Raw genomic sequence first — 10,727 nt, forward strand, 5'->3', positions numbered from 1 at the left:
ATCTTGAGGATGGAGGACCCAGCCTACCAAGGACAGGCTCCTGCCCCCCTCCCACTGGAGAGTAGCAGAATAGGGGGTGTACCCACCCCATGGAAAGGAGCCATTGGTCCCTGCCCTTTACCTACCTGTAACGCCCCTAAATTTAGTATTTAGGGGCACCCTGAACCTTCCTTCCTCAGATCCGGCAACAACAAGAAAAAAAGAAGGATGAGAAGTCGTGCAAGAGGACGACGCCCACTGACTTGGCCCCAGTCCTACAGGCCTGCCTCCCCTCGAACCTGCTCCTGCAAAACTCCAGCGTGTCCAGCGGCCAGCAACCTCAAAAACCCCGGAGGACCTGCCTGCATCCACTCTCCAAGCTGTTTCTCCTGTGAATCCGGACGTGTTTGAACTGCAGCTTCTGGTGCCAGCCAGAAACCGCAAATCCAGCACACTCTGCACCCGCTGAGCCCGGCCTGTGTTTGAGCAAACAAACACGACGAGGAGGTCCCCCCAGCGATCCTGACCCGAGATCCGGCGACCCCTGACCTGCCTCAAGCCTCCAGATGACGCCTGCAGCCTCAATCCAGGAGACCCCCCCCGTGACCAGTGCAGGTAAGAAAATCCGATGTCTAAAGGCACCCCTGCACCCGACGCCCACGGCCTTGTGTGCCCAACCCAGTGGTGCCTGACCATCCCTCTACACCCCAACTTACCCCTCAAAGTGGTAGTCACTCCTGGAAGATCTTCATCCCCGAGCCTGCAGTGTTTCTTTGTCCCGGAGAATCTCCATTTCAGATTTTTACAAATTGTCATATTTACCAAACTACTAAAGGTCTTGTTAGGGCCTTGCTTAAGTCCCTTCAGAATTTTAGAAAATAAAAGTCACTATAGTCAAGGGTAAAGGGATTAGAACTTTTTGTTAGAATGTCTTAAAAAACAGAACCCAGCTATTAGTGAAGATAACCAAGATATCATACAGGACATGGTTGAGGAGTTCAACCTCACCCCTTACCTTCACTTGTCTTTCAGGGAGGTAAGCTCCTTATGTAAAATTAAAAATATACCAATGGGCCAGCATCCAAACAAGGGCTCCAGGAGCTACTGGCTGAGTTTGCCCATGCCCACCCATCTGAGAATGGTGATGACCTGTCAGATGAGGAAGGGGATGAGGAGGACAGGGCTGGTAGCCCACCCCCAATAATCCCTCGGGAGGAAAAGGTCCCCAGACCCTTAACTCCAAGAATCAACCCCTGGGGACCTAGAGTCCACACAGGTGGTACATGTTCCAGTGAGGGCATTGAGGACAGCCTCAATGAGGAGGACAGCCTTTTAGCAAGGCTGGCCAAAATATTCGATCTAGAGTCCAGACTTCTGGCTCTAGAAAAAGAAAGAAAGGAGATGGGTTTTGCACCCATCCATGGTGGCAGCTATACTAAAAACAAGCATTGGCATAGCCAATAGGTCTCGCTTTTGGGACCTTATAAGTATTTAGTTATGCAGCACAATATCCTTGGTGCAACAACAAACTGTTGCATGGCTAAACACTTATAAGGTCCCAAAGGCGAGACCTACTGGCTATGCCATTGCTTGCTGTATCTAGAGCCTGAATGGGCCAGACCGTTGAAAAGCATGCAGTGGTCATTTTCCATCAGTACTTGTCTTGTTCTGCAGAATATTCATTAAGATGGCCTAAAATGGTGCTGTTTGGCAAGATTGAGTTGGGAGGGGGCTATGTACAGCAAGTTAGTGCTCAAAGGACAAGGAAGCACTTGAAACGTGTAGAATTCCTTACTGATACTGAACGCCCCTGTCTGGTTTTTACTGTGAGTATCCTGGGAGCAGACTGGAGCACTCGTCATTGTAGTCAGGCAGAGAGTCCCGGCTCCCCAGTGCTTGTAGGGCTTCCTGGGATCACTGTAGACCCCCACTCCTGACAATAGTAGAAGCCATGAGAGAAAAGGGGCTGCACGGCTTGGGCCCCGGAACGCAGAGTATTGAGTAACCGGCCTCCTTGGTGTCCTGCTGAGCGCCAATTACACTGTCAGTTAGGGGCTTGCGAAATGAGAGTAAAGCTGAATAATTCTTTAGCGTGCTATCCGGGCGTGTGAGAAGAAGGATCCTTTGTGTGTGGGCGCCGGTGGCTGGGAAAGGGCTGTTGCTGTGTGAGTTTCTACTGTGTGTTGGGCTATCTGCGTTTGCACGCCGAACGTCTACAATTTGTATGGCTTCCGATCACTGTGCACACGTGTCTACCCTTGGGTGTGTGTCTGTGTGTGTGTCACTTCACTAGGATTAGTTCCAATATGTCATTGTAAATATAGGAGCCTGAATTAATAACCTCTGTATGAAAGGTATTTTATAAGCTATTGACTTACCAAGTAGGTAATCAGACCAACAAAAAATATTTCCCATAAGGGTTTTCAGTCGCAAATAAAAGACCACTCTTGAAAATCATCACAAGCATAAGAGACATCCCAGATGGAAAACACAAAAGATTAGAAATCATCGAATAATCGCGTAAAATATTGCCCTGCATGTGCAATCCAGACAAAAACGTCCCAATGTGAACAATCGCCTGCATGAAAATGCAAAAAGGTGCAAGTGTGTCCCAACAGTTTTGAATTGCCCAATTAAGGCTGATCCTATACAGCTATAACAACTTGTAGACACCCAGGTATTGATTCTCCCCAAGCCCCACTGACCTAACAAGTCTGAACAGACCTTGACGGCAGCACTTTGGGAGAGGCCCGCCAGGCTCGGCTAATCAGTGCTCCCAGTAAGAAGGGGGGCGAGCGCACAGAATAGAAGGTGAATGTGATTGGGGGGGGGCTGGAGAGTCTAAGGAATCACTGAGGGATAATGACAGTGGAGAGAGAAGAGGGACACCGTTAGAGCAGCGGAGAGAGAGAGAGGGAAAAAAACTCGGGAGAGGAGAAGGGAAAGGAAAAAGAGAGGAGAGAGAAAACTGGCAAAGGTAGCAAGAAACGGAGCAAAGAGGTAACATGCTAGTGGAGAACATCGGGAAAAAATAATGGGCCGCGCGGCCGCGAGCGCACCGAATAGAGTGTGAATGTGATGGGGAGGGGGGAGGCAGGAGAGTCTAAGGAATCACTGAGGGATAATGGCACTGGAGAGAGAAGAGGGACACCGTGAGAGCAGCGGAGAGAGAGAGGGAAAAAAAACTCGGGAGAGGAGAAGGGTAAAGGAAAAAGAGAGATGAGAGAAAACGGGCAAAGGAAGCAAGAAACGGAGTGTTAGAAATGAGGGGGCTCTGGTTGACGCAGGTGTGAACCCACAACAAGCAGGGACCCTTTACTTCTTGTCAGGGCGAAGGATGACTCCCCAGAATAACCCCTGCTCACCCTCTAGGTGCGTGGCGCGAGCAGTCTAGGCTAAGTCTCAGGCGTACACGGTTAAGCAAATGCAATTACACATACAGTAAACCCCTTGCATGCACCACAAACGGACACCAATCAGGAAGTATATAAAAATAAGCTTTTATGTAGTTTCAGCAGAGTTAAATACAAGGCCCAGTAACGTTGAACTGATGGGGCCACAATTCTTGGAAATACGGTCAAGTTCTCTTGGTTTTACGGAAAGTTCTTTAGGCGGGCACAAGGTACTGTAGGCCTCAGCGCACTTCGTGCTGAGGCAGCGCCCAGGGAGCACACAGCAGATGACAGGGAAATAAGAACGTTGCGGACCCTGGATCCGATGCGAGCTCGCGGTCGAGTTCGGAAGTACAGTACCTTGTTTCTTGACGCAAAGGCGGGTGTGGGATTTCAGCGGCTCTTCGACAGAAGAGCGAGGCGGCGTCCGGGACTCCCACACTTCACGAGGGTGTCTGATCTTCAGGCTCACGACAAGAGCGGGGTGTTGCAGGTGACGTGTGAACAAAGCGGGGCAGCCGGGCACGCAGGTGCGTCCGGGCCGTCCGAGGCTTGGAGATGCTCACAAACGCCGATTCCGGCGGGAGGGTGAAGGTGCACAGCGAGCCTCCAACGAGCGAGGTGACGGGGCAGCCCAGCACAGCGTAGGGGGAGCGGCTCCGATCGAGCGAGGCTCTTCCCAAGGCGGGGGCGGCTAAGCAGTCCTGGTCACGGCTCAGGGAGGGACTGGGGCACGAGGGTCACAGCTCCGGCGAGGGAAAGGACACCACAGTCCAGCAGCAGGCGAGTGAAGATCAGGTAGAGCCCAATGGTCCTGGGGCTCAGTTCAGGGGGCAAGCTCAGTTCCAAGCCCTTGGAGATCGTTTTGGAAAAGCACAAGTCTTGAAAGTAAAAGTAAAGTAAAAGTTTCAGCAACAGTTTCTCTTCTCCCCTTTGGCAGCAAGGTCACCACTGCAGGCCAATCCCCCAGGATAGGGACAGTCTTCCTCCTACAGCTTTCCCGGTGCCTCCTCCTCAGGCAGAGATTCTTCTTGGTCAAAAGCGGATCTAGTTTCTTAGGAGCAGGGCTCCTCCATTTATACCACAAATCTTTTGTTCTCCCAGGCCAGGGGGGCCCTTGCCTAGTTCAGTCCGGTTTCTGAGCACTTTGTTTACGTGATGCAGGCTTCTTCTTTCAGAGTGCAGGGCAGAGTCATCAGACGCTCCACAGGGGGTGGAGCCGGCATCGAGGTAGCGGAGCACTGTCCTATTCAGAACCTAGAAGCACTCCTCCCACCCATCTACCTGTCGATCGTCCTATTCATACCAGGCTACCTAGCCCTGCCCATCTGGGTTCCCCCAGCCCTGTCACTCACACCAGCCAGACATCAGATACACATCACGCAGAGGCGGCTGAAATGTTTAGGCAAGCAAAGGCCGACTTTCTAAAAGCGGCATTTGCAAACCTGGAATATTAAAATAAACCTTGCGAAAAGATGTACCTTATTATTCCGAGTTCAGGCATACTAAACTCGATCTTCTACCATGTTCCCTGGGTCGGTTAGGATCATAGGGTGTAATAATCCAGGCCGCCCATACTGGCCTATGAGAACAGGGTAGCCTTGCAGTAGCGAACAACAAGATGGCGGTAATTCACTACTAGGACATGCCACGCATCCAGGCTTGTCCTACCTTAGGCGTACAATGCACCCTGCCCGTGGGCCTACCAGAGGGGTGACTAACATGCAGCTAAGGGAAGGTTTTAGGGACTGGCAAGTGTGGGCACTTGTCGGTCGGCGTGTCAGTACCAGACTGCACGCAGGTTCTGCGATGGCAGACCTTAGACGTATTTTACCGGCCGCTTCTGTGGGTGGCACAACCCGTGCTGCAAGCCCACCAGCGGTGTTCGTATTTACATGCCCTGGCGCCCCTGGCGCACTTTACTGGGGTCTGATAGTAAACCAAGCAATCCAATCATGGAATCCAACCAACATATACAATTTACATAGGGAGCACTCGCACCGCGACACTGGTTGGCAGTGGCACAGCGCGCTGAGCGGCCAACACCATAAAAACACATGAGGCACAGCGACAAAAAGAGGAAGGGAGACTCACGCCAAGGTGCCAGGTCTAACACGGAGCAAAGAGGTAACATGCTAGGGGAGAACATCGGGAAAAAATAATGGGAAGCGCGGCCGCGAGAAGCGCTCTGTGGTGGGGGGGAGGGTGGAAAAGAGGATGAGCGGGAACTCTGGCCTATGCATCCCAGATGCCGCACGGCCGTAAAAGTAACGGCCGCGCGGCCGTGAAAACGAAAGTAATAGCGATCGCGATCAAAGCGAAAGTGATCGCGATCGCTTGGACGGGAGTGCTGTGTGGCAAGCACGCGAGTGGTGCGCGCGCAGCAGTGTTTGCGGGCTGCGCGCGTGCACGCTCACGTGCACTCAAGCTTTAGGCCACAGGCAGCACTTTAAAAATCCCAACTACAAAATGTCTTTCCGAGCCAGCGCATGCGCTGGGGCTCAGCGAGACCTAATAAGGACAGGGTGGAATCCTCTGATCCTAAAATCCCCGAAGGGATTGTCCCTAAATTTGAGGAGGGTGATGACATCACAAAATGGTTCATAGCTTTTGAGAGGGCTTGTGAAATAAGGAAGGTGAAGAAAACTCTGGGGGCACTCCTGTGGGAACTGTTCTCTGGTAACTGCAGAGACAGGCTTCTGACCCTCTCTGGGCCAGATGCAGGGTCCTATGATCTCATGAAGAAAACTCTGATTGAGGGATTTGGACTCACCACTGAGGAGTACAGATTTAGATTCAGGGAGTCTCACAAAACCCAGAACCAGTCCTGGATTGATTTTGTAGACTACTCAGTAAAGACACTGGATGGTTGGTTAACTGGACACAATGTGCATGACTTTATTGGACTTTACAATTTGTTTATGAAGGAATATATATTAAGTAATTGCACAAATGAAAAGTTACATCAGCATTTTGTAGACCTAGGTCTAATTTCTCCCCAAGAATTGGGAAAGAAGGCAGACCACTGGGTCAAGACTAAGGTGACAAGGACAACCACTGGGGGTGACCAGAAGAAAGTGGTTACAAAACCTCCCCAGGGGAAAGGTGGTGAGAATCCCCAAGATAAGAAGTCTGAGTCATCCAAAGGGCCCCAAAAACCTACACAGGGGGGTGGGTCCCAAACTACTCCCTATGTGCCACAGCCCTATAGGGGGAAGAACTATGATCCTTCAAAGGCCTGGTGTAACAACTGTAAGAAGTTGGGACACTTAACTGTAGACAAGTCTTGCCCTCACAACAAGGCACCTAGTTCAATAAGTACAGCTACTCCTGGAGGAGCAAGTCTACAGATGGTATCAACAGTGTGCCCAGAGCAAATCAGGATGCACATTGAAGCAGTTCTAGTTTCAGAGGGGGAAGTTGAGTTTACCTCTGTAGCTGTGTGGTCACCCAACTTAAAGAAATACGTACAGTACCCTTGGATAAATGGAACTAGGATGGAGGCTCTGAGGGATACAGGTGCCAGTGTCACTATGGTGAAAGATACACTGGTTTCCCCTGAGCAATATCTGATTGGCGTACTTACCCAGTCACCAATGCTGACAGTGTTATCACTAATCATGCAATGGCTATGGTGACATTAGACTGGGGGGTGTTACTGGCCTGAAACAGGTAGTGGTCTCTCCTAAGCTACCAGCTGCATGCCTGCTTGGCAATGACCTGCTGAGGTTCAACTAAAAACCCATGCAGCAATGCTGGATATCCCTGAATTGATGTGCGTAAAAACAAGAGCACAAAGCAAAAGGCAGGGTGTAAAAGTGTTGGAGCCTAAAAGAATGGCCCAACCTACCAAGAGAAAAGGTAAGAAGACTAGGGAACCAGCTTCTGTCCAGCAACAGGATCAGTACCCCTCTCCTCAGGGAGAGGACTTGGACACCCCTGAGGGAACTGAGCCTATGAAACTTGACCCTTACCAGGTTGAACTCTTGGGCCCAGCGGGACCCTCTAGGGAAGAGCTGTGCCAGGGTCAGCAAGACTATCCCACTCTTGAAAGCCTGAGCCAGCAAGCTGTTTCAGAAGTAAAGGGAGATGTCAGTGGTACCCACAGAGTCTATTGGGAAGAGGGATTACTGTACACTGAGTCAAGAAACCCCAATCCTGGAGCCACCAGGAGAGTGGTAGTGCCACAGAAGTACAGGGAGTTCCTCCTAATTTTAGCTCATGACATCCCCCTAGCTGGATATCTGGGCCAAACCAAGACTTGGGAAAGGCTAGTGAGCCACCTTTACTAGCCTCAGATGCACCAAAAGGTGAAGGAGTTTGTCAGCTCCTGTGTTACCTCTGAGGCCAGTGGCAAGACAAGTGGCCATCCAAAGGCCCCCCTGATACCACTGCCTGTGGTGGGGGTTCCCTCAAGGTTTCTCTTTCCCTTCGTCTGATCAACTTCCGTTTGCAACTATTCCATCTGTTGGTGATCGGCTGATTCCCAACGAGAACGGTAGACTCTCTTTAATTATTGCCGCTCAGGAAGGCGTGGCTTCGGCCCATGCCGGAGTGAATGCGACTGTTTCTCTTTTACAGCAATGTTTTTGGTGGTGTGGTTTATATCAACAGGCACGTAAATATGTTTTTTCTTGTGACATTTGTCAACAGATTAAGCCTTCTTCTGTTGCACGCCCGCCACATACTCAGCTTTACATCTCTAATCAGCCGTTTCTCTGTATTTATCTTGATCACTGCAGTCCTTTGTCCTTTGACGGCCTTTAAACATATTTTGGTTGCAGTGGATTCATGCACTAGATTCCTTTTGGTTTGGCCGCAACGTAGTGCTGACGCTTGAACTGTCAGTAAAGATTTGCGTGTCTTTGTCGGCACATTTGCCTGTGGCACCTTCCATTCTGACCAAGGTCCTGCTTTTGCCTCTAAGGCTTACAGGGATGCAATGAAGTCTCTGGAGGTGTTGGTGTAGTTTTCATCTCCATACTGGCTAGAGGGTAATTTAGATGTGGAGCGGATGAACCGTGACTTAAATAAAGTACTGGCAGGGGTTGGCTGACTCATCTTCATGGAGTCCTACGTGCACTAAATAATCTCCCTAGAAGATCTCTGGGTGCGCAGGCCCCATACAAAATGCTCTTTGGCATTAAAATGTTTGTGCCAGACCTTGATGGTCTAGACGTGGTGGCGGCTGCCGCAACCTTTGACATAGATAATCATTGTGCTATGTTACACAGTCTACAATAAGCTCGTAATTCACAGGCAAGAGCCTAGTTGCCCTTTTACGCAGATCCAGCCGTGCTGATTCCTGTTTCTGGATGGCTTTCTTAAGTTGGAGATCTGGTCAGAGAAAAAGTGGAGAGAAAAAAAGAATTTGGTCCATCATACCATGCACCGGTCAGAGTCCTTGGCTTAAAATGCACCTGTATTGGGATCCTGCCTCCTTTGCCTGGTCATAAGGAGAATCGTTCCACATCGAGATCATTCACTGAATCCGATGGCTTCTGTTGTTGTGACTATTACCCAGCGAGACGATGGGGAGGTGGAAACTTCAATTGTTTTATGTCCTGTTTTCTATCCACATATACGGATATAGAGTATGCTTCTCCTCCAGTTGAAGTCATAATTGACATTCCTGAGAGTACCATACCTGACCTTTCCAATTCAGCCCATCCCCCGTTGTTTCAGCTGAGTCCAGTGGTTATTATATGGACCGTACTAGCTTTTCCTCTGACACATCTTCCTCGTCATGTTTGGTACCAGAGCCCCCTACACGTACCAGTCTTTTCATTACATGGTTCAAAAAGACGTACTGGGTCCCGCCCTGGTCATATATCTGGATGGTGCTCACGATAATATTCCTTTTCATGAGCTGATACCTAAAATTGCCTTGCACATTTCATGGTGTTTTACTGCGGGCAGCATAGTGTGGGCGGCGGCTAGAGTTGGCGCCGGCCTCAGTTTTTTCTTTTTTTTCCCCTAACAGAGTTTTCCGGGGAGGGTGGCTACTCTCTCCGGGTTGGGCTGGGCGACAGGCACTCTGCTAATTGGGGTAGTGGGTAGTTTCAGGCCCGCAGAGCAGGGGGCAGGGAGGGGGGTGGGGGGTTTTGTTTGGGGGACGGTTCTAGGGGCTGTAGGGGAGTTATGGCTAACGCCGGAAGTTGGGCCTCTTGAGTGGGCCTTAATCGTGATGTTTACAGCAGAAGGTTGCGGGGGGGGTGGGTGGGAGGGGGGGACGTTGTAGGGTTGTTATGGTCACACATTGCTAGTTGCTGGGGGACGGCGGACAGCGCCGGGGCCCGGGGACGGGCGGAGATCCTCTGTAGGGACTATGGCTAGTAGTGGAGGGGAGGGCCTTAGGCTCCTTAGTTGGAATGTCAATGGGCTGGGGGATGGGCTCAAGCGTACTATTGTTATGCAGTTTATCAAACGCCACCTTCCAGATGTAGTGCTTCTACAGGAAACGCACTTGATGGGAAACACGTGTCAGGCCCTCAATAGATTTGGATATACCCTAGCGGTGCACTCCGGCTTCACCTCTGGCTCGAGGGGAGTGGGGATCCTGCTGCGACGCTCCCTGTCCTTCCAAATTGACCGCACGGAAATAGACTCCCTGGGACGATTCGCGGGTTTGTCGGGGAGGTGGGCGGGTCGGCGGGTCAACTTTGTTTCCACATATATTCCCCCCGGCTTGCAGACGCTGGCATACGCAGACCTGGGTAAGCTTCTGCTCTCCTTCCCCGACGGACAGTTGATGGTTGGGGGGACTTTAACGCGGTTGCCTCCGGCACCCTGGACAGGCACCCGCCTAGGGTGACCCCCCCCCCCCCCGGGGCAGGGGGGGTTGGCGGATTTCCTCGAGGCCTTCGGGCTTACGGACGCCTGGCGGCTGATGCACCCTGAGAGTAGACACTTCACCTTCCACTCGGGTCCGCATCGTTCTTTCTCTCGGCTGGACTATGTCCTGACCTCCCTGCTGCCGGATATGCACATCTGGGAGGCCTCGCTCCTGGCACGGGGCATCTCTGACCATTCGCCAGTGTACGTGCGGGCGGAGCTAGGGGGTGGAAGGGAGGGATGTATTTTCCCCATACCCGCTTGGCGCCTACGTAGCGAGGACATGCGAAGAGAGCTGACTAGCTCCATTGAGCGGTACTTTGAGCTCAACACTGGGTCGACGAGCTCGGCAGTCACCCTATGGGAGGCCTTCAAGGCGGTGCTGCGGGGGGAGGCCCGGTCGGCTATTGCCGGCTGCCGTAAGGAACGAGAGGCGCAGGTCGCCTCGGCTGAGGCGGACCTGCGAGTGCTTGAAGAGGCCGCGTGTGAGGAGGCAGAGCAGGGTGTACATCACCGGCTGCG

The sequence above is a fragment of the Triturus cristatus genome, chromosome 4_1, assembly GCF_964204655.1.
Source record: "Triturus cristatus chromosome 4_1, aTriCri1.1, whole genome shotgun sequence".
In the NCBI taxonomy this organism is placed as follows: domain Eukaryota; kingdom Metazoa; phylum Chordata; class Amphibia; order Caudata; family Salamandridae; genus Triturus; species Triturus cristatus.